Genomic DNA, 13,319 nt, shown 5'->3' on the forward strand with positions numbered 1-13,319 from the left:
GTGAGTACGTTTTTATTATTGGAGATAAGAGGTTTATATTCAGAACTGGCCCTAGAAGAATTTCAGGAGGAGGCGGACTGAGGAATCGGTGGTTCTTATTACGTGTTTTGTGTAGGTGTAAGGATGAAGGCAAAATTTTTGCAGAAGGGAGGGAGCACATATAAATGGTGAGAGAAGACCATGGTCCATTTCTTGTGCAAATTAACTGCATTTCAAGTGATTATTTAAACTAGCAGGTGAAGAAAAGGTGACATTCTTAGGATCATACACAGAGGCTGAATCATGACACCAGTAATATCACAGTAATTCCTGAGAAAGCCTGACACTAACAAGGAAACAAATAAGGTCACAGGGGTGCATTCCAGAAAATGTGAGAGCTGTCTGATACATGGAATAGTCAGAAGAGAATCCTGGCCAGTAACAACAGCGTCCAAAGCAATACTTTACACTCGTATGATTTTTTCTTCTGAAAAATGTCAAATAATGTCATCTTTAAAAAGGTTGTTTATTTTCAGATAGTTATGGATAACTCAACATCCAGATAATTTTTTTTAAATGTAACACCAAAATGTAAAAGCCTCAAAATAAATCTCTGCCTTAGATGAAATGTCATTCCACAAGTTATCATTAAATTAATTACATGCTGTTGTCACAGAAAGGTGTCATTTTTCAGGATTATCCAAAAATGAAACTAGGCGTGCTGTCACAGTATGTTTCGTTATTGCTAATTTAAGTAAGAATGTGTAAGTTTTCACTGGCTTAAATTATTTCCTTTACTACAGTATCTCATGAGCAACAGGACAGATTTACAGGTTGTTGTTTTCCCTTCTCCAGAGCATTTGCATTCTTTCCTTAAGTTCTGTAAGACAGTTGGAAGATATCCAGACAACAGTTTAAATTGCATTTCCAGACATTTTATTTTAGCTCTTCACTTTTCAACTCAAGTCGCTAAATTGTATACCAAATACCTTTAAATGAAGAAAGTGCAATGAAAAGTCCTCCTTATTCAAAACACATCCACTGTATCTGCATAAGCCCAAGCTTTTTATCAAGTAGCTACTACTTCTTCATCAGTGATCAAAAGAAATAAGTGTGTGTGCATGTTTTATTAGAGGGCTGTGTGTGATTGTAGGAGTATCCTACAGTGGTTTAGATCTGGCGTGAGGCGGTTTAAATTAAACTTTGGAGGCTGGACCTCTAGAGGAACTTTAAGCCTTCAGATTTTTCCTCTGTTTTGTAAAAGTGGTCGCAGAGAAGAGTACAGTCTGTCTGGGGCTGAGACCCTGGTTCTTGTGTTGATTTGGGCAGCACATTTCAGTTCTCACATTCCCCACTGAATCTATGCAGATCATTAAGGATAACGTTAAAACAGAGCAGTTGCAGCTCAGCAGCAATTATTAAGCAACTAAGGACAGATCGCCTGGTACAGACAATCAGAGAATTAATTTGGGATTACTTGGGGACTTCTCACACTCACAACAAGGATCCAGCAGGCCTCATATGGGCACTATGCTTTATCACAGGATGCAGAGCAATACTTAGAGTAGGAGTAATATTTAGTATGCTGCAACAAAAATATGCAACTACTTGGTCAAAGCAAGGGAAGATTGACATTGATGTGAGTTGAAGGAGAACATATTACATATGTTAAAACTCACAAGTTCGTAGATAGGCATCATTACAAGCTCACAAGTTCGTAGATGGGCATCATTACAAGCATCATGTCTGACCTCTTGTGTAATCAGGACCACTTTTCCATGTGCTTTTAGAAACACGGTCATAAGAACTGAACATAATAATCTAGCAGCAGTGGAGCAGATCTTTGTCTGTTGTATGAAGAGGTAAGGCCAATGTCTTAACTGGCCCTCCAGTAAAGTAGAAATACAGACAATACTCCCTCACTCCCCAGCAATTGTAGCTGGGGTTTACTGGCTGTTACCCTCCCACTTAAAAGTCTGGTAAAGTCATCTGAGGTCAACCCAACCCTTGTTCTGCTGCACAGCAGTTGCCTGGGGTCATAGTCCGGCTCAGAGCACTTTTAAAATGAACTGCAGTTTAATTGACATGCAGTGCTGTTGTTAGGATTGTAATTCTTAAACATACTGTATTTGTCTGCAGATGTGAGCCGTTATTTTTTCACTGTTTCTGCTAAAACACACGTAACTATAATATCAGCTACGCTGAGGTTGATCTTATATAACTCAGCAGTGTAAAATTTAGCTATCTGATGGTACATCTTCATAATGCATGCCTAATACTTTTTTTTTTAGATTACAAACAAAAATTCCAACCTCAGTTTTACAAGTTGCACCAGCAATCTGTGATGCCAGATGCTTTTTTCTTAGAAATTGTTTGCTCTGTTTCCAGCACTTCAGTTCACTCAGGTGTTTTTGAGAAAAAACTGTATTGCATTAAATTTTAAATTAGGTTTAAGAGATTTTTAAGTCGTATCAACAGGAAGGCTTGGTAACTTTGTCAGAATCCCTAACCGCTCATTCATTCTTAGGTCTTTCTAGAAGCAATACATGGAAGATATTGAAGACAATAGGCTTTAATTTTAACCAGAGCACTTTGTCCAGAGGATGATCTCCTTCCTCTAGAACCACGTGTCAGCCAGAGTCTCTGTTCTGCCCCACGGTGTATTCACAGAAAACATGTTGGAATTGCCAAGGTTTTAAGACAGACTAATAGTGAGGCTGAGCATGTGCTCCCAGGAGGCGCACACACAAACACCTGGATGCAGTACACGTATGCACGTATACGTGGCCACCCATGAAGAACAGACAGAGGCACACGCAGCACTCACACAAACGCAGGCAGCACCAGCAGCCTCATCCTGCTCCCCTCTCCGGCTCAGCAGGACGAAGGTCGGCTAGTGGGAAATGGTCCGTGTGTACAAGGTGGATCGCCCAGCAGCTGTCCTCAGACGCTCAGCCTGCCCGGTACCTGCCCCTGGATCCCAGTCTCCCCAGTTACTGGCACCCAGGCATAAGAGCCCCTGAGGTCACAGCCCCACTCCAGCTGCTGATGCTCAGAGCCCTTCGCACACGCCTGCACACAGACACAGACAGACACACACACACACACAGACGCACACTGATCCACAGTCCCTCCAGTAACACGCAGTCACCAGTGGCTGGTGGTGGATGCTCCTTCCTGGGCTGGGAGGAGCTGGGCAGGGTGGTATCTGGGCTGTCCCACCTGCCATCGTCTCCCTGTGCTCCATTTTATCACATTACCCATCGGTACTCATTGGGGCAATTAAACAGACATGCTACACTTTAATGCGTTTGCTCGCATTTTACAATATGCTAAAAAAAATGTCTCGGGCAGCTAAGGAAAAACCAGCCGAAATAACCAGCAGTAACCGCTTTGCTTTTCAACGTGGATTTCACTAGGAAACTGAGTAAGCAATAGCTGTTACTTCCTGTGATAAACTCATTTTGCTTCCTTGGATTGTGATAGGTGGCAAAATAAGAATTCTCTGCAGTTCAGGAGGAAGCAGCAGACTAAACACCATTTAGGGTTAATTCTAGCAAGGAAGAAGATACAACAACAGTTTTTAGATGCGAGACAAGCTAGAAGCACATAGGTTGGGCGACTTTTTTATGCAGCTTAGAGTAAAAGGACAGTTATTTTCCTCTCATAGCACTAAGAATGGAACCATAATGGCTTAGCATTGTTTAAAGCTCATAAACTGCAACTGTAAATCAGCAAATTAGCTAATGATTGCCTCTGGGTAGCGATACATGATGAAAAACAAATGAGGAAAGGTACTCATGCATTGCACTTTGTAGCTACTGGAAAAATTAAAGTTCTATCTTCATAAAAAAACTGTTAAAGGCATGTTATGAAAGGTTGTACCCTGGTAGCAGAACAATTACTGCTCCAAATGAGCGTGTTTTTTTAATAAATGCTACTACAGTAAGTCTGCAGTTCAGTGCTAGCAGTTTTAAATGATTCATGCTGTAACTGAGAAGTTGTATCTGCAGTGGGAAACTGTGAAGCAGAATACTCTTATTTCCAGCTCTTTCTAGATAGTGCCAACCCCGAGTACTACAAATACACATAACTAAATAACCAAATAATATCACACAGTGATATCACCTTACCAATAATCTTCAGTGCAGAGACAGTAATGGTAAGCAGGACCTCAGACCTTTCAAACCATAAATTGGTTTATTGCCATTTTGAATAAAACAGAGTAACCGTATAATCATAACAAGGCAATAACATTTTGATCTCATGACCCCACACCCACCAGGCTTCTAACTGCAGAGCATAAGGGGGTTCCTGAAACTTGCACAATGATTCTTCATTTCCAACACTGCTTGTGCTCAGCATCTTTGTATTGTGTTTTTGCTTCCGGATTACATTATTTTTAATGTGAGTTGACTATATTTAATTGTCCATATTGTGGAAAAATCTAAGTAAAATTTGTTTCTCTTTGCTGTTTAACATCTTCCCAGAGAAATTCTGCAGCTGAGATGCCTTGTACGTTTTTTGTCACAGCTTGACTCACGACATTTTTTTTACAGTGTCATGCCTGGTTGTTTACAGTACACTACACACAGTAATCAAGGGTCTGATCAAATTTACATCTCTTTATATTAATATGGGGTGAGATGATGATCAGCTCATTCAAGTAAGATGGAGTCCACATACACAAAATGGTATTATTTTAGCTTGTTGTTTCTACCTTTAATTATTGCTAATTTCTGTTGTGATAGCTAATGACCAATATTTTTAAATGCCCTAGCTCCATGAAATTCAGAGGAGGCACTTAAGTTTCCATACAGCATGAGATAAGCATGCTAAAACAAGAAACCCCTTTTAAATCACATACCTCTCCAGGACTCAGGAGCCACTCTCTGTAGCAAGACTTTCCTTCATTTTAGTACCCAGAACCCTAATTTTAGGCACTTCACCTCAACCCCGCAGAAGAGAGCCAGGACGTGACATGTCACTCACCCTTGGAGCCAGCAGCGGGGAGTGCAGAGCACTCGCGCAGGGCGCTGGGGACAGTACACTGAACCCCAATGACATGCTATACCGCTGTGATGTTTAAATCCCCCCCAAGCAGGAGTTAGATTTTTGTATTCTACATCTTGGATAGTCAGTCTAATCACTGACTTTTTACATAAGGGAATTGTTCTCTCTGCTGGTGGGAATTGGTGAAGTGGGATTCTCTAGAATCACCCATTGGGTTGGTGCTGCAGGCAAAGGATTTACCTTGTAGGCAGGGTCTAGAGTTTGTTGTATCAGGAAGGTAACATTAAGACAATTCTGGTTACACCCAGAAACTGATTTTCAGACATCTGAAGAATTTTAGTTATAAAAACTTACATATTTCTGGCTTAGGTGGCAATTTTGAGAATTTGAATTTTAGACTTGAGTATCTAAAGAAGCAGTTACGCAGACTTGTGCTTCAAAGCAAGTGTAATCCTAAATGTCTTCAACCTAAGGCATTTTCAAATGCTATGAGTCATGTTTTCCAAAAACCTTAAACCACATCAGGAAGCTGTCGGAACAGTTCTGTTGCTATAAAAGAAAAAATAAATCTACAGGCTAAGGAGTAGTAATCTGATGTCAGGGGCACTTGAAAGTGGTGATGAAGGACCTCGTACACTTGTCATTTTGTACAAAGACTATGCAAGATCTTTTGATCAAAAACTTACTTTCTTCCACTCCCTGGTATTTAGAGGTCAGTATTATTAGTCAAAGCGCCCTTTTTTTGCACCATACAGTCGTTCTACTACTTCTTTTCTGGCAAACATCTGGTTTACGTACGTAAGTATCTGCATAAGCCAAATTGTCATCAACATTGATTATAAATGTTTTTGTGTTTTAGTAGTACCCAAGGACTGCAGAAATCCCTTGTGATACACTTAAGAGTATAGTAATGTATAATGAAAAACTCTTTATCCCAGAACATTTACAGTCTTGAAGCCTTCATGCCAAAAAATGAGCAGGGCTGAAATAAGGGAAGAAGGACTTCTTCTGTCAGGAGGGTATCATCGAAGAAGCATACAAAGCATGTTTTTTAGCCTAAACATGTTTTTGTGGAGATGACTTTGTGATCTTATATTTTCTCATTAAAAGAGAAATTGCTGACTTTTGACATTTCGCTGCACCAGGCATGCTTTGCGGACAATATATCTGTAACAATTCTTAGATATATGAAACCAATTGGTTGTAGTGATCTTAGCTTACCACTTACCAGTGCTGATAGTTATATTGACTTTTACTGAACATAATATTATAGAGCATACAGCAGTGATGGGGAATTCTTTGCCGACAAAATAGATAGCTGGAGTCTGAATCCTGTTCTCACAGTGTTGTAAATGTGGAGTAGCTCCAGTGAAGGCATGGGTTTATGTCCTGGTGTCAGCTGGGATAAAGTTAGTTGTCTTCCTAGTAGCTGGTACAGTGCTGTGTTTTGAGTTCAGTATGCGAAGAATGTGAATAACACACTGATGTTTTCAGTTGTTGCTAAGTAGTGTTTAGTCTAAAATCAAGGATTTTTCAGCTTCTCATGCGCAGCCAGCGAGAAAGCTGGAGGGACACAAGAAGTTGGCACAGGACACAGCCAGGGCACCTGACCCAAACTGGCCAACAGGGTATTCCATGCCATGTGACGTCATGCCCAGTATAGAAACTGGGGGGAGTGGGGGCAGGGATATCGCCGCTTGGGGGGACTGGCTGGGTGTCGATCGGCGGGTGGTGAGCAATTGCACTGCGCATCATTTGTACATTCCAATCCTTTTATTATTGCTGTTGTCATTTTATTAGTGTTATCATTATCATTATTAGTTTCTTCTTTCTGTTCTATTAAACCGTTCTTATCTCAACCCACGAGTTTTACTTCTTTTCCCCATTTTCTCCCCCATCCCACTGGGTGGGGGGGGAGTGAGTGAGCGGCTGCGTAGTGCTTAGTTGCTGGCTGGGGTTAAACCATGACAGTTTATCACAGCTAAATTCAGCAAAGAGAATTGAGATGATTGTGATGGTTGCATAAAATTAATCTTTTTCAGAGGTGAAAACAGTCTTATATTGCATATTTTTTTCCATAATGCTCATCTAGATGTACTTCCTTGGATACTATTTTGAAACAAATAACCAGAACCTATCTTCAGAATCATTGTCTCTCTTTATTGACCATATATGGATTCTAGATTTCTTATTAGGCATGTAAGTAAATTAAATTTTCCTGTGCTTTTATTAATTGTCCAAACTGGTCTACTTCTCAGGAAGGGGAACACTCTTATATGCTACAGCATTATGCAGGACCATCCCCAGTCCTGGGGGACAGTAGCAACTACTAAAAGTTGCTGCTTTTTGCAACTTTTAGTAATCCTAAGAAGACTGTATTGTCTTGGCGGTATATTAATTGCCACACAGGGGTAAATATAGTTATATTGTAGTTCTTATTAAATATTTTTGTTTGGTCTTTTGTTCGTTTGTTTGGTTTTTTTGATGAAAGCCATCTTCTCTTGGAAAAACTACCCCAAGAAAATGTTAAACTGTGTTTTTTCTCCACAAAGAATACATTTTCTACAGAGACCACTTTTGACCGTACATACAAGGTACTTTATAGTTAAAAGAGAAATTGCTGGTATTTTAACATTTAAAAAAAATACAACCCCAAAGCTGTCGAATGAGGTAAAGTAATAGTGTGATATAGTAGAGTGCTGGGAAACATGCACTGAGATGTTGCCAGTAATGAAACTAAATCACTGCTTTATATTAGTCTGTTTTACAAGATCAAGAGCTGCAATACTTAACTATGTCAAAAATAAGAACCCAGGTAGAAAAGTACTGGCCAAATAATGGCAGCTGCAAATTAAAACAATAATATTGGCATGGGCAAGAAGTCAAAGTGTTGATATTTGTATATTCAGAACTACTTTTCCCCCCATATGTAACTATGAACTCCAGTTAGTAACAAAATATTAGTGTCTTCGAAATGAGATTTCTAGATTTAAAGTTCCAAGGAGGCTGGTAAAAATAAGTTTCTGTTTGCAGACTTATGCATCTTCTTCCCCTTACGCTTGCTGAGACCAAGTAGACAGACAGTAGTGAGTGAAGGTTAAATAATTCCCTTACCTTTGGAAAGAAGGATTTCATGTCAGCATTAATTTCAGTCAGCTGCATAGTAGATGATAATACGATGACTCCTTATCACTGAATCTGATGCAAAGAACAAAAGATAAATCATGAGTTAGGCTTAGATCCAATGTTGTACACAGTGGCACCTAACAAAACTATAACAAGCCTGAAATATGGGTGCCTAGTCCTGCCACTTGGTCTAGCCTTCCTAAAAATATAAACCTTCTATAAAATCATCTAAGAAGAGTAGGCACCTCTGAAGATCAAGAAAGAGCAGTTGTGTGAATGGAGAAGCTTACCACTGACCTGACTGGGATGGAAGACGACATTCTGGGACATTCAATCTCAAAAGGGATACAAATCAAAGTACGAATATGATCTTTTACGGGTTTACTACAAGGGTAAATTAATTCACATGTTGTATCCTTGTCCATATATATATATATATATGTATATGGGTGACATTTTACTGAAGAAAAAATAAAGAAAAATATCATATTCTGCAGTAACTTGCTCTACCAAAGCAAGAACACAAAATAAACTTGCCACAACAAGCATGTCTACATTACTGCTTCAGTACCACCAGACACTGAATACAGAGGCAAGGCAAATTCACACCTGAGAAGAACCACCCAGGCACCTTAGATCACTAATGTAGATATACCCAAGCTGCACACAAGATCCCATTTTATATCACTGACCAAAATAGGGGTCTTGATGGAAAAGGTCTGCTTTAGCTCCTTTACTTTAACAGACCCAGCATAGGGCTGAAATCCAGCTCTGCTGTAGTGAGGAGACTGGAGCAGAGTATCCAGTTTTATGCTCTGCAAAGGTTACGTCTCAGGGGCACCTTCTGCTGCCTCTGGAGTCCTGAGAAGCCCTCGGGGACCGCCTGGGTGCTGATGGAGTAGAGCAAAGAACATAGCTGAGAGCGGTCCATACAGTCATTGCAAACTGTCGGAAGTCAGGAGGGGACGATGCTGCCGTAAAATTTTATCGTCACTGAAGGCAGTATGCTCTTTTTTTCTGTGGGTTACCATTTTAACACTGTGTTGGTTATTTGTAATGAGGTAGCTATTACAGGATAGGGGAGGAAAAAGTGGTGAATAAGACTCGGTTATAACACAAGTTACTGACGAACACTTTACAAATATAAAAATGGGAAATTAACCTATTTCCAGGACAATCTCAACAATTACTATGAGTTAATGTAAAGATTCTGCTGAATGTTCAACCTATCCTACTTGAAATCTCTTTCAAAAAAACTCTTTCTTTCATTGAAGTGGCCTTTCTCATTATCGTGGTCTCCATATCTCCTCGCATCATCGTTACTGACATATATGATGTCTGTCTGCAGTATTTGTATGCATATTTCATACCTGTTATTTATATGTTTGGCAAGGCATTGCTAGCACTAGACTTACTACATGCTGAACAGTGTATTTTAAAAGGAATACCTATTAAATCTGAAACTATTTATAGGTTTTAGTTTTCAATCAATTGCTCATATATAAGAATCTTTTTAAACAGATGTAGTTTAGCATTTGTTCCTTTTCCTTGTAATGATTGTGATCTTTACAGTGCAACTGTAAACTGAAGTTATTTTGGGGCTGTATATTTTTATAATGAAACAAACTAAAAAAGAACAGACTGTAATTTTTAATTACTAGTCTAAGATGAATACATTTAGCCTAAGTCCAAGTTGGAGTCCCAATTATGACAACAATATAATATGCAATAAATATAGCTTATAATATAATACACAAAAAAAGTGTGCCTCCACACCATCTTATTTAAATGTGCATATGTAGGAACTTGATTTGAAATACAAGAATTTGCTGAACTTATTTCAAGCTGAACATACATTAATACTTAGAATATTAGGGAAAAAGGGCTTCAACTTCATTAGCAATTCTCCTTTGTTTTATACTAAAGCCAAAAAAGCCAGACTGAAATCAGAAAGTCATGTATCACTTTAATAGAGGTAGGAAAAGAAGCATCTATAGATTTTGTTAGCAGAAAAAATATGAAAGTTATTTCATGCATTGAACAGCAATACTAGTACAAAATAGATGAGTAAAATCACAGGATTCCTTTTTCTTGATTGGTTTAGTTTAAAGTGGTTACTCCATCCTAAAAAGCCATGGGCCAGATGCTGATGTTCTCATAATACTACTTCATACATGATGCCACTAAAATCTATGGAAATAATCACGAAGAAAAGCATTAGTAAGGTATTAAGTTCAGCAAGATAAGAAATTTTCAGCAGTAAATGACACAATCAAAATCATTGTGAGAAAAGTAATGAAAAGGGCCATAAATGAATTACAGGAGGTTACTGGTGGCATCACCTTTTTTTCTCTACAATGCCTAGATTTCCCCGAAGGTTTTCCATTCAGTTAAAACCTCAACCTATCTGTCTTAGAAAAGACACAATGCCTCTGGGTGTTTTGTGATATATTTATAATCTGAAGATACATCAGAAGCTAATATTGAGATGCAAAGGCAGTTGTGCAGAGGAGGCATTAGGAAGGGCTCGGAGAAATGGCTGCAGAGATGGCAGGCAATGCTTGCTTTTAATCCTTTGTGCACCAGTGTGAGTTGGAGGAAACTCCATGGAAAGGAACAGGATTGCGTCAGCGTGACTGGCTTTGGGGTAACTGCCTTCCTGATGTTGATCACGCTGTTACACCTGCGATCAGAGGCAAGTTCCGCGTCTACAAGAAAAAGAAGGACACGTTGCATTGCACAGCGTATGAATATGCAGCGATGGAAAAATTAGTACTGCCAAAACAACAACCACACACCTTGGGGAATGTGCGCGTCGGTGGGTGTATCCGTGCATGGTGCCTGGGCCCCCCAGACTGTTCCTTGAGGAAGGGCAAAGCCTGGGATGTATGCAGCTGCAATGCAGGCTGTATTACATCAAGGGGATTTCTAGAATACAGGGCAGCTTCACACCAAAATGGCTGGTGGTGTACTTGCCCTTGTAGCAGCTTTTTGTAGCATTAATAGCTGCCTTGTCCAAGAATCCTGAACAATTAATGTTAGAAAAGTGTATGCTAGCATTTAGTTTAATTTGTATTTAGATGGTATCTTACACCTAGTGACCATGCGCTGTGCAAATAAGCAGCCCTTTGATTGCTGGGCAACATCGTTAGTAACAGTGATTTGTGGACAGAGGGCTACAAGGTAAAGAGTGGAACATACAGTATGTAGAAAAGAATGTGCCAGAATATATGAATTAACATTATGAAAGCTATTTCAAAAGTATATTTCAGAGGCTGCAGCAACTGCCTGTCCTAGAATTTAATCAGAAACCAAAGCTTTGAAAAGACTCCAGGACGAAAAATGGAGGTAATATAAAAGTGTCACCCAGGCCAGCAGGCAATGCTAACAAATTGCCATGTCTTTGTCAAATGCTCATCACTCATTCTAGTGTCAGGTAATGACCGTACAAATTGTAATTGTATAGATCGGGCAAGATGTTTAATCCAAGCAATCATCCTTGCTATTTTATTACATGAATGTCTAGTAAACTCAGAAAACGTTGAAAGGACTGTAGTATTTAATAGAAAAAAACCTCAGAAATAAATGCACTGTAAAATAGGATTAATGGTATAAATTTGTGGATTAGCATAAATCCTATTTACCCCTACTTAATAAGGCATTATAAAGCAAGCAAGGTTTATGTAATAGGATTTAATCTTATTTAAGTTCCTTTTTTAAGCAAATATCCAGTTGACCCTAACATATATAATACAAAAGCCAGTTTGTGAAATATTCTGTAGATCCACAAAATCTCTTGTGATTAAGTGTAGTGAATATACTTGACACAGTTGTGTGCAGGCTCCAAGTTATCCATATTATAACCTTGTTCCACGGTTGCCATGCAGGAAAACCTGTCACTAAAATGAAAGGGAATTAGATTTTTCTATGAACTTAATAGTCTATACCTTCTCCTCCCCATTTTTGCTTAATTTATTTTATTTGGAGAGACTTGGAAATTTATACTCTCCAGTTGATTATACACCCATTAATATGATAAAATTCAGTTGTATAATAAATGTCCTGTGTTTGTGTGTATTTAATCATTTGATATGTTTATGTGTATCTGGAAATAAATAGTTTTCCAACCAGTAGTTTTCTATTCTGACTATAACTCATGAAATTAGCTTCAACACTGAATGATGATAACAGGTTTGATTTTCTGTGGATGGTAGAGTTAATTAGCGGCTTTCTTACAAATATCTTTGTGAGTTTGTATTACTGAATTAAAAAAAATGGTCTTGTTTGCATTTCAGTAATACTTTTGTTTCAAGATAAAGGTTAATCATGAGCTTTAGGATATGTAGAGCTGAAAATGTTTTATTTATTACTGGACAGAGTTTTTCCTCCATGCTGTAAATTTGTTTATTTTTATCCAATGTCTTTGAGCAGTATAGATAAACAACAATGTTTGGAAGTTAGCTAACTCATAAAATTACCACAATTTCAAAGCTGACAGCAAAATATTAATACCCAGAAATAAGTCATCTCAATTTAGCTACTTGCAATGAAGTTAATGTCTTTCAGTATTTTTTAGACATCTCTCTACCATTGTTGCTGTCATTTTGATTGGTCATAATTAATTTCTAAGGCTTTAGCAATATTTGCAAAGCTTGTGTTTGCATGTGAAATATTAAGTATCTTTTCCCGGGGTAGTCCTGTAGAAAGTGCTGTTAGTGTTCATGACTGCACCTATACTCCCTTGAACTCTGCATGGCCATGCTAATGATTTTCGTGACTTTACATTTGTAGTGATACGTTCTAAATACCAGCTATCAGGTCTATTTAGTGGCTGGAATTCTTTCCACCATGTGGGCATTTTCATTATTAACCCTACTGCCCATGTGCCGTTTATCTTGATAACCCTCTTTTTTTAATTAGCAATAGACTTTTGGAAAGTCAGGCTTTGAAGGTACTTTTTCTGGTCGCTTATGAAAAAGCAACATTAATCTTGTTCATCAAAGATGACTGTAGAGGAGAGCTATGGCTCCTCAGGTGCATAAGTGATTTCCCCGCCTCAGATGAGCTGAATACTGCACTGACTGGGGACGCTGACAGCACGTGCGAACTAAAGGAGAGTGTCACTCAATGTAAGCAGAATTCCTCCAGTCTGGAGGATGTGAGATTTTCAAGAAAACTCCTCCCTAGTAGCTCTTTTTTTT

At 38.7% G+C, this 13,319-nt stretch overlaps 1 protein-coding gene across 2 annotated transcripts in view; it reads left to right on the top strand.

Moving 5' to 3' along the window:
* KHDRBS2 (KH RNA binding domain containing, signal transduction associated 2) overlaps nucleotides 1-13,319 on the top strand; it is a 405,822-nt gene that overhangs the window by 282,482 nt on the left and 110,021 nt on the right. The gene's annotated exons all lie outside the window — the stretch shown is intronic.

Source organism: Harpia harpyja, chromosome 3, assembly GCF_026419915.1.
Source record: "Harpia harpyja isolate bHarHar1 chromosome 3, bHarHar1 primary haplotype, whole genome shotgun sequence".
In the NCBI taxonomy this organism is placed as follows: domain Eukaryota; kingdom Metazoa; phylum Chordata; class Aves; order Accipitriformes; family Accipitridae; genus Harpia; species Harpia harpyja.